Here is a 16,844-nt window from a genome sequence, read left to right as displayed (position 1 = left end):
CAATGTCACAAAGTCTGCAATCAATTGCTAGAGATTTCAATATCTCATACTGTATATAGAATTTTCAGATTTTAAATTCTTCCAAGGCCAACTTATGTGACCTATGCAATCCACATTTCTTTTATAGCTCAGGACTCTTGTTGCTTTTCAACAATTGTCTCATTTTGGTCTATTTTTTATTTCCAAGAAAATCTAGGAGAAACATTTGAAATAAAAGTGATACTTAAATTAAACATATAGGCCTATAAGAACTCTATAAGGTGTCCTGACCTTTGAAACAACAACGTCTGAGCAATAAAATTTTCCTCTGTGTAACTTCACTTCTACCAGCCCTAGACACAAGCTAAAGGTGTTGTGACCATTACTGGCAAGGCCTCACAGACATGGTGCTTTTCAGCAATAAAGTTACTTACAGTCTTCTAATTAGTAAAAAGTAACCTTTTTTTAAACACGTTTATATGAGCTCATGTCCCACTGTGGAGAAACAGGAGTTCTCACAGGAATGTCTAAATCCAGCATCTCACATGGGAAGCTCACTCATGTAGAAAACAACCTGGAGTCTGTGCAGCACTGATCTGCTAGACGATGTCTCCCTCCTCAGCCAAGTGGAGATGATAGGTGAACGTTGTCTCTGCATGCTATCACATGATGACACCATACCTGTCAATATCTTAGCGGCATGCCACATGTTCTAGTGGTGTGATCCGCCCTGCCCTCTAATAACCTGAGTGACATCTGAATCACTCAGGTCAGGATTACAAATATTAATGAAGTGTTTTGTGGGAAGGGGTGGTAAAGAGAGATTTGTAGGTCTCTCATCACCTGCTCGCTTTCATTAGGGGAGATCATTCCAGAACCGTACCTCTCTGATCCCCCCAAGGATTAGACACCGCCTGTCATGTTCCATGATTTCTCCCTCGCTTCAAGTCATTTGAAGGAGCTCAAATTAAAGAGAGAGCAATTTTGTGAGACAACGGAGAAACGTACAACCATCACTGCCCACTTTATGTGGGAGCTCTTTGGAGATGAAAGGTCCTTTTCAGATAAAACTCTCTAGGTATGAGATACTTGGCCTTAGTCCTATGAATACACAAACCAATAATAAAAAAAAAAAACCTTGTTGATGGGGTAGTTCCTACCTGAATAATTGACAAAAACTTGGTAACAAAGAAATTTACCCTTTCAAAAACATACCGTGGTGGTACTATGATACAGTGATGATATCAGATGGTCATACCATGTTAATTTGATATATACAATGGTACTGAAATGTATGTACCATGGCATTTACATGGTACACCAAGGTACTTCCAAGAATACTATAGTAGTACCATGGTATGAGTCCAACCAAAAATCCATGGTAGGTACCATTCGAAAAAGTAAAAAAAAAAAAAAAAAAAATGGTCCTTTAACCTTTTTGGTTAAATATCTTAGGGAGTTTTTCTAACCATTGTCACCTTTTGAACTGCTTCGAGATGCTTTGAATTACATTTAAATGTATTCCTTCTAATTGATGGGGTAGTTCATTCCTACAGAATTGGTAAATCCTAATAACAAAGATATGTACCCATACACAAAAAAATAAAAAATACAAATACAAATAAAAAATACTGTGGTACTATGGTAGAGTGATAAGATAATTTGGTCACACCATGGTGATTTGATACATACAAAGTTAATGAAATTCAAGTTTCCAAGGTATTTGGTATGTGTCAATCCCAAAAACTAGAGTATAATTAATTAATTAATAATAATAATAATAATAATAGTAATAATAAAAGTACCATGTTACTTTTTTGAGTAAACATCAAGTTTTTCCTTGCCATTGTCACCTTTTGAATTGATTGGCTTTGAATAAATTGAATTGAATTGAAATAATTGAATTTCTCATCAAAACAGGCTAAGAGTGCAAACTCACCTCTAAAAAGAGAATCCAAATAGTACTTCTATGTGTTAATGTTTCAGTGTTTGTTTATGACTATATCTGAAGCTGGATGACTTCATTTCCTGGTTACACATTTTACAGAAACGGAGCGCATATCTTCATTTAATATTCCCCCTCATGAGTGGCATTGCACGGCACACCTGCATGGCCCAGGAGGGAGTTATTGTTTACATCTGTTGCAGACTGTAAATAAACATATCACTTTGGATGCATCAAAATAATGCTATCAAACAAGAATAAACAGGAGACACTATGAAGTCTGTACTATGCAAACAGATAAAAAAATAATAATCAAGGATAACCTTCTCTCTACAGTGGCAGAACATTCGAGAACTCAAGTTTTTTTAGAAGTTTTTCAAGTTTCTGTCACTAGTATGAGCATTCTCTCTAGCCAAGAAAGTCTGTAGTGTATTGGCAAAAAAAATTCGACCCCTGCAGAGTCAACTCTTGATTTTCAGTCTGGCATTGGAGAACAGACAAGAAATAAAACAATACCTCCCTGCCTCGCTTGTGTCGCCATTCTCCATTTATACTCCACCATCCATAACAGTGTCCATTGTATGTGTGACATGTAACTAAAACAGTATTTTATGGCTAAATATATTGGAAATAATGGCACTGCTCAACTAGGGGTTTGCTTGCTGGTTTTCATCTGCTACATCATATCTCAGATCTATTGTCAAAAGTGCTACTTTGTGACTCAAAATTCTCATTAAAAACAAATTTTCAATATCCAGGACTCGTTTAAAGTTTAGGAGTGTCACCGTGTTCAAAGAGTTAGGGAAATGCTGTTATTCCTGCCTTCAGAGACTGAAAACTGATTATGCAGGCAAAACTGTGTAGCTCCTTAGGCAACAAGCAGATCTGTCTCTCAGAGAGTAAGGGAATCACTTCTCAAACTTTTTGTCCTGGATTATGGCAAATTATCCAAATTATTAAGAGTTCGCTGTTTCTTTTAAGGAAATTTACTTCTGATTAGTGTCAACATGAAATGGCATTCTCAACCTATTATTCTTTTGTAATGTGATGCATTCAATGTAAAAAAAAAAAAAAAAAAAAAAACAGCAATCATTTTCTTATAAAAATAAAAAAATAAAAAAACATTTTCTTATTCTGTATTTTTATAATTTTTCCTGTAAAAAATTAATAAATCTAAACTTAAAGGGGACCTATTATGCAAAATTCACTTTTACATGGTGTTTGAACATAAATGTGAGTCGGCAGTGTGTGTACACAACCACCCTACAATGTTAAAAGTCCACCCACTCCTCTTCCTTATATTTCTATTAATCTAAAACAGTGTCTCAAAGTGATTGGTTTTTGTTTCTGCTCTAACGTGACGTCACGTTAGAGCAGGCCCCACCCACGACTGGTGACGGACTCCACCCTATTATCATAGATCGTCCCCTGAGTGATCTACACACAGTCCGCCAATTTTTTCTGCGCTGGAGTAGCTACGGTGAGAAGAATAATGTCTCAGCTTCGTAAGCATCATAAGTGTTCTGTTGTTGGCTGTAAAAGTGAACATAACAGTCTTCATGTACTCCCGGCATTAGAGCCACTGAAGACGCAGTGGACAAGTTTTGTTTTTGAAGCAAATGTGCCCCAAAACCAAAATTCGTGTATGTTTGTGCAAATCATTTTACACCAGACTGCTTTGTGAATGAGGGTCAATATAAAGAAGGATTTTCCAAAAATGTGATTCTCAAGCATGGATCGGTACCAACTGTTTGTGTTCCAGCTTTATATCCTGAAGATGTAAGTATCGCACTTTATATTTTGTGAATTTTTGCAAATCGCCTTTCCATATATGCTTGTTAACTGATTCAACGGCAAATGTAGATAAAGTTACCATTGTCTCTGATTGTATTCATGGAGACCAGACCTATGTCGTTATTTTTACGCTTACTGTCTGTAAGCAATATAAAACATGTAACAATATAGTAAGGTGATTGTCTTTTTGAAAGCTATGTACGTTTTCTGTGAACATAAGAGAGTTGTACTAAAAGTGGAATGTTTACATATTTGGCTGAACTCCGGTATTTACGGTATCAGTCATATTGGTTCTGATTTGTTGTTGCTGTAGTATCCGAAGCATGAGCTGTAAAGGCACAGCCCTCTTCCAGAAAGGCGGTGGGGAGCAGCAGCTCATTTGCATTTAAAGAGACACACACGAAAACAGCGTGTTTTTGATTCCACCCAAAAAGAGGAATTTACAACATGGTATAATATATGATCCGTGGGGTATTTTGAGCTGAAACTTCACAGACACATTCTGGGGACACCTGAGACTTATATTACATCTTGTAAAAAGGGCAATAATAGGTCTCCTTTAAAACAATATACATTAACTTGAGAAGAAAATTACGTAAGATATTAAGACTTGTTTTCAAATAATATGTTTTGAATTATGTTTTGTTTTTCTTGCACATTTGCCAGTTTGGGTAAGAAAAATACACTTAGCAAAGCAAAGATGTATTCTATGTAAACAAATCTTAATTTTGCTTCTCATGTGAATGTATCTTGTTTTAAGGATGTTTTGATATTTTTACTGGGATATAAGACAAAAACACTGATTGGAAAAATGAATTTTGCAGTGTAGAGTGGGACATTTTATCGATCAAGAATTGATTAGATCATGAAAAGTGATATTTCTGTTGCAGGTTGTTGTAGGAGAGGGGTCATTATAATTTGATGAAAGATTCACAAGATATGTTTTTAATTTGGAAAAATGTACACTAATGAATCATTTATAATAAGACCTGGAACATGGATTAAAGGAATATTTCACCCAAAATCGAAAATTCTCTCATCATTTACTCACCCTCATGCCATCCCAGATGTGTATGACTTTCTTTCTTCTGTAGAACAGAACTGAAGATTTTTAGAATAATATCTCAGCTCTGTTGCTCCATACAGTGCAAGTGAATGGTGGCCAGAACTCAGAAGGTCAAAAAAGCACATAAAGGTAGCAGAAAAGTAATCCATATGACTCCAGGGGTTAAATCCATGTCTTCAGAAGCTATATGATAGGTGTGGGTGAGAACCAGATAAATATTATGTCTTTTTTTACTATAAATCTCCACCTTTGACCAGCCCCAACCAGTAGGTGGCTAAATGTGAAAGTTACTTCCACACCAGAATGTGGAAGTGAAAGTAAAGATAAGATTTTCAGTAAAAAAAGGACTTAAATATTGATCTGTTTCTTACCCACACCTATCATATCACTTCTGAAGATATGGATTTAATCACTGGAGACTTATGGATTACTTTTATGCTGCCTTTATGTCCCTTTTGTACCTTCAAATATCTGGTCACCATTCATTTGCATTGTATGGACCTACAGAGCTGAAATATTCTTCTTGAATATCTTCGTATATGTTTTGCAGAAAGAAGAAAGTCATACACATATGGAATGGCATTAGGGTGAGTAAATGATGGGAGAATTTAACATACATACATTGCACCATTTTAAGAAGCCATGCACGTAACTGCCTGTAGAAACCAAGATCTAGCTGCAGGATACAAAAACTTTGGAGGCTGGAAAACTCTTTTAAGCCTCAAAGCTGACTGGGGCTACTTGTGTTATTTACTTTCGCCAAACAGAGGCACCACATGGAGCTTAAATCCACCCTCTTCCATGCTCTCTGGTCTGCAGATGAGAAGTAGGCTGAGGCCTTGAAAAAATCCCCGAAGCCCTTTGCATCAGCGGTGTGGCTGGAGACAAGAAATGCTCTCAAGGACCAAGAACTTTAATGATATGTTTGCCACTGCAACTGCTTGCAAAGAACTGACCAGCCTCAGCCTACAAGGGTGCCAAGGGGGGAGTTTCACATCCTGTTAGAAGACGTATGAAATTTGGCTCATAATTTCTGGCATTTCCATCAAAAAACCTTGGTATACCGAGCAAGTAAGCTCGTTCCAAATGCGAATATTCTCTTATTACCGGTTGGCCAAAAACATGTAATTTTAAGGGGAGAGATCTGAAATAACATCTTTCACAAATTTGAATTATGAATGTCATTAGTCATCTTCTTTGGCTATAGGAGTGTTGAAAGGAAGTGTAAAATCTGTCAATGTAATTAAGAAATGCTCACCCCAGCTGATGTCTTTGGATAAGTTTTGCTATTATGATGACAAATTCTCTGTGTTGAAAGCACCCACATTGTTGAGAGTCATGTGGAGGTGGATGGTTTTGACAAACATCTACCACAGGCTTTTAAAACAAAACAATAAGCAATGTTCAGTAGAGGACAGGGACAAAGAATCAACTCTAAATGTTCTAGAACATTTTAGGGGTGTTCATACAGGATGTGTTCTTGCATCCCTCTTTGCTGTTTTTAAATTGTTTTTCAATGTTAACATCTGCAAGATAGACGACTTTGACCTCTGCAACACATCTTGCCATTTTTATCAGTGTCTCCAACAAAATCTCATGACAACTGGTAATAATTTGTATGAGATGCCAAAATCGTAAGATATCGTACACTGTAAAAAGAACACTGTGAAATGTACAGTAACTGGTTGGCAGCAATTAGCTAGTAAGTTGCTGTAGTACATTACACAATATGCTTACTGTAAATTTAATCGCAGTACCTATAAAATACTGTAATTGATATTCCGGTAATAATCACAGTACTGTAATTGTCATCAGAGTTATAGGATACTGTATTTTTTATCACAGCAAATATTATACTACTGTAAGAGCCATTACTGCATTAATTTTAATACTGTAAATTAATAACTGTAAAATAATTACATACTGTAAAATGAAGACACTGTTTTTGTCACAAAAATGACATTTATTGTATAACTTCATTCAACTTTCAACATTTTAAATTTGAAAATACAAAGGCACTAAACAGATTTTATTTTGTATTTTTCATTTTGTCAATATTTTTCATTTTGTAAACATTTTTTATTTTACAAACAACAACAACTTTCCTGAACATACAAATCCTTCCTCTTCTATCAAGTTACCCTGACAATGTAAACTGCATGGCCTGAAATTATTTTGTTAATCTTTCATGCATATTTAGAGAGTTTTAAAATGATTGATTTACTGTTTGAGGAGTTTTAGTTCATTTGACTGTACATCTAGAGATAAATATAAAAGAAAGAAAAATTAAAAAAAAAGGGAAGGAGTTGTTAATCATAAAGATGTGTGCAAGTCCTCTATTGTTTTACATTTGCTTTCTGAGACTCATTGACAGTCACATGTATCCTAGTAACATTGATTCAATGTAAAAAAACACAAAAACATCACTTTGTAGAAAACTCTGTCACACAAGATATTTTCAAGTGATTTTTACAAACAAAACAGTAAAATCCAAACACTGGAAGTGATTAAAATGTTCAGTTAAAAGTGGAAATTTATAAAAACACAAATAAAATATGAACCAAAAACTGTAGAATTTAAAAAAATAAAATGTCTAAGACTGACTTTATTATTCCTGAACTGGATTCTGCTTCCTAAACTTTATTCTTCTTCCTAGGCTGGAGTCTTCTTCCCTGCAGAGGAAGGAATTTGTTACTAATGTAGAAATTTATAGGTAAGACTGATCGCTCTATGACCATTTTTGTTGACTCATTACTTCCCAGTAGAAATACCACAATATGTTTTTACTACTGATAACTCTACATAAAAGGGCAGTAGCATGGTACAACAGTACACACACTCACACTTACACATTAGCTGGTTTAGGTTCTGTGTGGTTTCGATTCATGTGTGTCTATAATGCACAAAATGTCTTGAAACTGCAAGGACACTTGGACACTTTAAATTTGCATGGATTCTGTGTACTTTAACATTCTTGAAATATATCTAGGGATTGTGTCTGTAGAGAAACAACATTGTTTGCACTTGAAAAACATATTGTATGCATAGTAGTTAGTTCCTGTATGTAGCTGAAATGATTGTTGTGGTTTTCTTTTCTGCGGCTAAGAAATGAGCCAAATGGTACAAAAATGAACCTGTGAGAGTTAAAAATTGGGGGAAAAAATCATAATACAGTGGAATGTATTATGCTTCCACGAGACGGGAGACCCCTGTATGCTCAAGTTAGGCTTACGACAATCTATCTTACAGTGCTACTGCAGTCTGTCCTGCGATGAAGCTCAGAAAAAACATGATCCTATCAAAAATGTTATGCTATTTAAAGTCTTACCCGTTGTTGCGTTTTGTTTCGCCTCGGCCCGCTTCAGTACTTGGTAACCCATGCCTCACGGTAGCTAGCAAGAGAAAAACGAGTGACAAGCTTCTCCAAACGGAGCTAGCTAGCACACCAAGACACACACCTGCATGCGGACACACACACACAATTCCAATTTAACTTTTATCCAATAATGTTAATGTAACTGATGACGTTATCAACTAAATGTCACCAGATAACAAAATCTATCAAAATTGAATGTGCAAATAGTTTCTTTTGGTAATATTATGCACACCAGCTTACTAGCTAAGGAGGGTGCCTCTCTCTACTTCTCTCTCCAAGTGCATGCTTAAAGTTAAACACTTTACATAAGGAAACTATGCTAAATTAATTTAGCATTGCAAAATAATGAGCAAAGTTACCTTGCCGAAGTCAAAGGCTGAAGAAAGTGTGGAATCTTGTCAGTAAGCTGTTGCAACAATATAGTGGGAAGAAATGCAGGTGGCCATCAGCATAACATTATACTCCCATCATTTGTGTAATTGTTAACGTATGGAGGATATAAACATGTTGGGTCCTCATCTGTTTGCGTGATAATAAAAACTAGAAAACGTTTGTGTTGGAAATAATGCAAAGTGTACCATCAGCAAATAATCAGACAGATTATTGTTTCTACTGCTGAAAAAAAAAATCCCGCTCAAAATTACTGTATTGTGATTCACAGGAAAACTATATTTAATGTAGAATTCACCCGCCACAGAAATTTGACTATGATGCTTTGCAGATCTACAGCAACATGCTGTATACAGGTTCTGCAGTAAGCATTTGTTCATTATACAGTAATAATGCTGTGAAAACTACACTGTAAAAAATGTCTGTAATTTGAATAGTAAAAGACTATAAAAATGCTACAGAAAAAAAAAAAAAAACGTTAATTGATTCATGAGTATTAAAGGAATAGTTCACCCAAAAATGAAAATTTGCTGATAATTTACTCACCCTCAGGCCATCCAAGATGTATCTGAGTTTCTTTCTTCATCAAAACAGAATTTAAGACTTTTTAGGATTTCATTTTAGGTCTCCTCCTCTAAACAATGCAAGTGAATGTACTCCATTTTAATTAATTAATTAATTAATTTTCTAATTAATTTTCTTTATTTAGCACACATTATACATTTGCACATATACAGTGAAATTCTTCTTTTTTCACATATCCCAGCTAGGCTGGGGTCAGAGTGCAGGGTCAGCCATGATATGGCGCCATGATATGGCAATGACAGCTGCCAGTTTATTTATTTATTTATTTATTTTTTTTGTAAAAACAACAGGACTTTTTCTTTTTTTTTACAGTGTACAGAACTTTGTTACAGTGTACGACTTGGCTTGTGTGAAAAGGTACGACATTTATTCACATACAGACTAACCAATCAGCAAATAGAAGCATAATTTAGCTAGCCTCCAATCCAACACTTTATATCAGAAAGGAAATGTCAGTAAAAAAAAAGAAAAATGTATTACCCATTCCATATTTATTTATACAATACAAATGACTGATGTATGTCAATAACCTGTAACACGCTTCCATCATCTTTTTCCAAACCCTAAGTTTTTTTTTTGTTTTTTTTTGTCCATTGTACACAAAAGTTATTTTTCTGTTAAAATCCGTTTAGGTTTAGGGTTTGGGTAAGTGATTAGACTTTATGGTTAGATTTAGGTTTGGTTTAGGGGTTAAATGTAGGAAAAATCTGGATAAAATTGTCCATTGTTTCTTTTCTCTGAGCCAACTTGTAAGATTTCTTATGATTTTGCCATCTCATACTAATTATTATGACGTGTCATGATAACAGATTTGTTTCTCATGCCATGAACGTGACATTATTAAGACTGTCAAGACTGTTATTAAAATTAATAAGACAGAATGTGTCAAATTAGAAAAAAATTTAACATTTAAAAACCTGCGTTTTATTACATATTGTTGCACTGCATTTGCCTGTTTTTGTACGCATGCATACTGTGTAAACAGTCTCTTAGTTACTGTATGTAGGACTGCAGTTTTCTAGAACCAATTCAAGTTCAAGAGAGGATGTAGAGCATATCAAAAAAGCCATTTAGATGTGTCAAGCCTGGTATGAGCTTCTACGGGTCACTATCAGACCAGCAAAGACCCTGTCTCACTATGACTTCAGCAAAGTCTCCTTACCTAACCCCCAGCTAATTTTCCCTTTGCTCGGGGCTACTTCCATTCCGTTGCTCTAATCCTGGCACCAACGGATGGTCAGAGCCCCAGTTAATGCTCATGTCCTATTCTTTCTCTCTCCCTCCCTCCCTTCCTCTGTCTGAAATCAGTCTCAGAAGATTCAACCCAGCTCCCTGTGTGCCTTCTCAGTACATTTTGCTGTCTCTCCTTTTCAAGGTGCTCCACATTTGCCGAGACCTGACTCAGGAGCTGAACAGCTCCAAGGTCGCCAACCTATTGGGTCCCCAGGGAACATCTTGTGTGCCCTTAAGGGTAAACAAACCTTAAGATATAAATAACCTCAGTCAAAAGCACGGTGGGCTTCATTGCCATAGTTATGAATAAATCTCTCCCCACTGAAGACACATGCTAATCTGTTCGCCACATCTCTTTGATGCAGAAGACGAAACTCGAGGCAGATTATTTAAAGCGCCAAAGATGCAGTTTTAATCCCCATCCCGCCATCACTGACTGGATACAGCAGTTAGTATGAGGTCAGTCCAGTACTTGCAAAGAGTACTAGCAAAGCTGTGCAGCATGCTTCCTAAGGGTATTACTGGGTTTGATGAAAGTAAAGAAATCTGCCTAAACTCCTCAAGAGATTCAGCAGAACTCTTCAAATAATAACAGGCTTTTTAAAGTTGTGATGCGACACTCCGGCACAATGCCACGTCAATGGATATACATATATACAAATAGACACCGTGCATTTCAAAGAAACGAATGAACACTTTTGCACATAGTTTTACCAAATCATCATCATTCTTGGCTAAATGAGATGATGGTACGTCTTTGCCCCCCAGTGGTTCCTAAGCAAACTACATTGTCTCCAGTTTGTGTACACTGTAGGAAGATGTGCCACTGCAGTGCTGAAAAATAGAGAATTCATATGTTTTGCTTTTCATATTAATATTAATAAGTATTGCTATTCTACTTCAAGTGGAAGAATGCAGAACAAGGCCTTCAGAAATGTGCTGTATGTCAGGTAGAGGCAAGTTTATTTGTATAGCACTTTTCACAATACATATTGTTTATAAATGTGTGCCTTAAAGGGATAGTTTATGATATGAAAAATCTGTCATTTACCCTCATATAGTTCAAAACCCACACTTTCTTTTCTTTATTCAGAGTGCTAGCCTCAGTCATTTTTCACTTTCATTGCATTTTGTTTTCCCATACATTGAAAGTGAAGGCTATGGTCAAACACTATACTTTTGAGAAAAGAGGCAATTCAGCCAAGTCATCCTTTACATTTAACCCCTTTAATCCAAATTTTCCTTTTTTCCCCCCAGCTATATGAAGACATGTATTTTACTCCTAGTATGGCACAATGAAACTAACAAAATACGATTTTCTTACACACACACACACACACACACACACACACACACTTGTTGTTTGCATGCGGCTATCCTTATGAGGACTCTCCATAGACGAATTGATTAACCCCACCCCTAAACCTAACCCTCACAAAAAACTTTCTGCATATTTACATTTTCCCAAAACAAAAACAACAACAACAACAAAAACATAGTTTAGTATGTTTTTTAAGCTATTTGAATTATGGGGACACTAGAACTGTCCTCATAAACCACATTTATAGCATAATACCCTGTCTGTAACCTAAAACAATGTCCTTGTAAACCACACAAACCCCCTTTTTTTCACTGATTTGCAGTTGTGGGGGAAAAGGAAGTGATAAACCAAGAATACATTATTATAATTACTTTTTTCTAAAAGCATTTTTTTTATTTACTTTGTTTCATTTATTGTAAAAATACTTTCAAATCTGCAGGTTTATGAAGGGAGTCAATCAGTCACACTGGTCACAACAGTGACCGCTTACATGTTTATTTGTCCTGTGAGTATGAATTACATACCAACAATATACCCTTTAAATATTATATGTACCAATATGCTATTGTATGTGTACTTTGACAGGCTTTGCTTGCTTTCTTTGATGCAGTTTTGATACAGACATAATCTTTCAGACGGGCACAGTGGAATTAAATGGCTCTGGTCATGTGACTGTTTGCACCACTCATGTAAAAATGTTCACATGAAACCAAGACAGCTTGCACTTTCATTTATAGTTGACAACTCCGTGTATAATACATCAACAACTGTTTGTAGACCCTCTAAATTTGTATCTAAATTTCAGCCACAAATGTAACTATACACTTTTCTTTTAAATGAATTGTTCACCAAAAGATAAACTCAAACAAATCTTTTTAGAAGAATATCTCAGCTATGTTGGTCCATACAGTGCAAGTGAATGGTGGCCAGAATGTTGAAGCTCCAGAAAAGTCATCAGTAAGACTAAAGAGGTTTAATCCATGTCTTCTAAAATGATCTAATCGATTTTGGGTGAGAACAGACCAAAATACAACTCCTTTTTCACTCTAAATCTTGACATCAGCAGTCTCCTTGGCGAGCGTGATTTTCTTGACACATCCTAGTGCCATCTACTGCCCAGCACATGTGTCAATCGCTAGGAAAAGTAATCGAGCTTTAAATCATGATCATGCCTACAGACTGCAATGGCAAAATGTATGGTGAAAAATGAGTTTTTCTTTGGTCTGTTCTCACCCAACATTGATTGGATCACTTCAGAAACATGGATTAAGCCACTGGAGTCATTTGGATAACTTTTATGCTGTGATTTTTTGAGCTTAAAAGTTTTGGTCACAATTCACTTACATTGCATGGATCAGCAGAACTGAAAAAGAAAAACTTCATTTGTGTTTAGCAGAAGAAAGAAAATCATACACATCTGGGATGACATGAGGGTGAGTAATTAAAATGTACTTGGTGAACTACTCCTTTAACAGTGCTAAAGTATATATATATATATATATATATATATATATATATATATATATATATATATATATATATATATCCAACTAAGAAAAACATCAACATTTTCAGATCAGAATCAAGTTAAAACTGAGCTTAGGCAGGCTTCAGGTTGTACTGTCAGTTAGAGAGTTAGATGTAAAGTCTAGATTGATTTTAACTGCAGGAGTATCATTCATGAATCGATGTGAGATATAATATACGACTAAAGGTGTGGTAACAGGTTCCCGATTAGCTTCTTAAAAATCTCAAATGGCATTGACGAGCAATGTTAGACTTATAAGCACACTAAAAATTTTACTTTTTTAAAACCTTTATGCTATTCCTGCAACAACTTAATGACAATTAGACAGCAGCACATAATGGACTGCAGCAGAACAGCAACAAGGATACCAATTATTGGGGGGACAATTTGGCCATATCTGATTATTGGTGGAGACTTGTCCCCCTCAATGTATATTGCAGTTACAGCCCTGATCTACTGTATCATAGTGGTTGGGGCAGTCTAATAATTCACAAATCTGAAATAAAGGCATGGACGCCACACAGTTGGTAGTTATGTAATACATTATGCAGCTTAAATTAGTCAAGGGATAGCACCCCTGGCTCACGTCTAACAATTAGTGCATTCTGCTTCTCCATTAAGGGCAGATGAAAGGCAGGGAATGATGGGTGTGAAATTCAAATGGCCCACTCCAGTAGAAAGCAGAGCTGTCTGGCAATCTCACAGTTGGTGATTTACATGGAATTATCCCACAGCTGGCCTAATTGGGTCAAAGACCTGTAGGCTGTAACAGTTCCCAACATACCTTGACGCATTAATACACTGTTAAACAATATTCACGCTTGAGCGAGAGCTGCGATTAGGTAGAGGGACCATGATGAATTCTTTGATAAGAGGTCTATGCATTCGCAATTTAATGAGATTGCTCTTGGCCTTTGGTTGTAGCAGTTTAATGTTTACTCATACACACCTCAGTACACAATAATACTTTGTGTACAAACATGCCACAACCTGGGAGGAATACAATGGCATATAACAACAGGCAATAATTTTGCACAGTGCGGTTCCTTTGATTTAAATGGGGTGGGGGGGGGGGGTGGCTTCCAAAATACAGTTTGTGACAACTGGCTAACCATAGGTGGCTTGATTGAAATAACTGCTGTTTTCAACATTTGATATTTCTTTCAGGAAAATTCAGTTCTTTAGAAATTGAGTTTGGATGCTGCAGACTGTAATAAATTCTGCCTTTCACATGATAAGCACTTTTTATTACAATGTAATTTGAAAGTTATTATTATAATTACATGTTATTGGTTTTACTGTTATCTGTGCTAATAACAATGTACTTGAGAAATAGTAAAAATAATATACTTGCAATACACATATATTCTGTTCATAAACAACCAATGTGCACAGAAAAACAGCTTTGAAACACACCATTTGCTAGTAGTTTTCTTGTTGTCAACAAAGGCTTGTTTTGTCATTCTGCTACATTTTGACCTGTACAGCAAACATGGCAGATTACAAATCTCAAGAAGAGATCTAAAATTGACCATTTCTAGAGTTAAGAGGACAAGATTTCAACATGAACAGGAAGGTTTGATTCCCAAGCTGTGAAATGATGAGTTTCTCTTTGTAGGTATACAGTCTTTCAGACAACATCTCATAGAGATAATAGCATTGCAGTGGAAAGTAAATGGAGTTTGTTAAAGCAGGTGACAGCGTGGGGTGACCTTATCATAGTGTGATAAAGAGGAAATGGGGACAGAAATCAAAATAGCAGCGAGGCCCACCACAGCTGATGCTCATTGCAATGGATGCAGAAATACTTAGGGGATGTTTTGATTTGGGAAGGGGGGTGTTTCTTGGCATTGGGGTGATGGTAGGGAGTGTTCTTATTTGTTATTGAGTGGAAAGAAAATGCCACCCAGACCAGTACAGGATTCTTTTAGTTTTGCTTGGCAACATGAAAACCCTTTTGCACACAGCTCATGGGTTTCCTCTTGCAAGAGAGATTTTTCATTTTCAACACTGTGCATGCACTAACAGTTTGTTGAACATTTAATACTGTATTTCATGAAAGGTGATGTGTGTCATTTTTTCAATGTTAAAATACTTTCTCCTGGCCCAGCATTATTATTAGTATGCCCCAATGAAAAGTGTAAACATTGTGACTCTGAAGTGAAAAAGCAACATTGGATCAACCTATGGCATGATTTTATTTCTTCTTTTTGTCTGATCAATGGCAGATGGAGTAGGTTTTTGGGAAAACTGTTTAAAAACAATAACTTCTTTAATTTCTTCAATTTGCTGATGCAAGTGGAGCAAACATTACACTTAAAATAATATTTCTAAGATTTGCACATCTCAATTTCATTACAAATTTACATCAAATTAAATTAATGTTTTGAAGTAATCTTTAACAAAATAAAAAAATAAATATTTATTTCTTTAATATTTTGAAAGGTTACACAATTTAATTTAATGTGTAAATCTTAAAAATAGGATAAACAATGACACTTTATTGAACAAAGTAGTTTTATTTATATTACATCTGTTAATTCAATGTGATTCCGTTAGTACTAATAGGTATATATACTGTATGTAAAGTGAGATTCTAACACACATGCATTTGCTTACATTTGCAAAGACATTGAAACAATACTGACATAGTGACAGCATCTAAAACATAAATCTTTTATGTGTGAACTACTTTAGAGACATACAAATCTTTACGAATCCTTCTTGAATCCATGAATACTGAAACTTTGGAAGTAATCGGTTAGTTTTATTGTATTTATAATCAATGAGATTAATTGAATTTTCAATATCATAACATTTAATGCAGTTGATGCATTGATCCAATCAGACATCATAACTGTTTACGATCAGTGTTGTATTCAACTCATTTCAAAGAATTTCATCACTTTAAAAGGGCATTCAGTAGTTCTCTAGCTAGCATTAGCATTGCTCTTCTTCATGTATATTAAGTACCGATACGACAGTGGTGTTAGACGCTGTACTGCCATCTATCGATGTGGATAAGCATGATCGTCTCTGCTGCCCCTGCCAGCTTTGGAATATCATTTGCATCTGGAAAATGTCAGAGCTTGAGGTAATTTCTAAAGTTATTTATTACTACTATAATATAATTGCTTTGCCTAAAAACAAATGTCAGAATTCAAGCGAACAGACTTCTACAGTTAAGGACAAATTAATAGTGTCCCTCATATCAATAATCTTTGGAGACTGTTTATGTTTCACGTTATTGCAACATGATCACATGGGAAGTCAGCATGCTGTTTCAGAAAGTTCTGGTACCCTAGGATCGGCAACAGTATGCCGACTCATTGACATGCCCTATCTGACAAATTGGAACAGCTCAACAACAATTACTTTCCCTCGTGGCACGACTGGTAGCGTGTTGCTTCAGTTTCATGGGAGACCACAGTTCAATCCCCATTCAAATGAGAATGTAATCATGTTTGTATAAATAATCATGAGCATGATAATGAGGTTGCATTTTTACTAATGGTTAGGGTTAGATTTGGGTTTTGGTTGGGGGGGGGGGGGGGTAGATTAAATAAAATAAGCATTCCTCTTCACTGTTTTACACCCTGTTCAGCTGAAAACAATTCTTTTTACAAC

The 16,844-nt window shown here is 35.7% G+C and overlaps 1 protein-coding gene and 1 long non-coding RNA gene across 2 annotated transcripts in view; both read right to left on the bottom strand.

The window, feature by feature from the left end:
- Positions 1–16,844, bottom strand: part of opcml (opioid binding protein/cell adhesion molecule-like) — a 241,270-nt gene that overhangs the window by 159,671 nt on the left and 64,755 nt on the right. The gene's annotated exons all lie outside the window — the stretch shown is intronic.
- On the bottom strand, positions 6,780–8,932 carry LOC127432439 (uncharacterized). Its single transcript, XR_007895746.1, has 3 exons — positions 8,520–8,932; positions 8,113–8,242; positions 6,780–7,456 (listed from the first exon to the last, which is right to left on the bottom strand). It is a non-coding gene; the product is annotated as an uncharacterized LOC127432439 (long non-coding RNA).

The sequence above is a fragment of the Myxocyprinus asiaticus genome, chromosome 42, assembly GCF_019703515.2.
Source record: "Myxocyprinus asiaticus isolate MX2 ecotype Aquarium Trade chromosome 42, UBuf_Myxa_2, whole genome shotgun sequence".
NCBI classification, from domain to species: domain Eukaryota; kingdom Metazoa; phylum Chordata; class Actinopteri; order Cypriniformes; family Catostomidae; genus Myxocyprinus; species Myxocyprinus asiaticus.
Note: the sequence above shows the minus strand (reverse complement) of the source record. Positions and strands in the feature narration are given on the sequence as shown.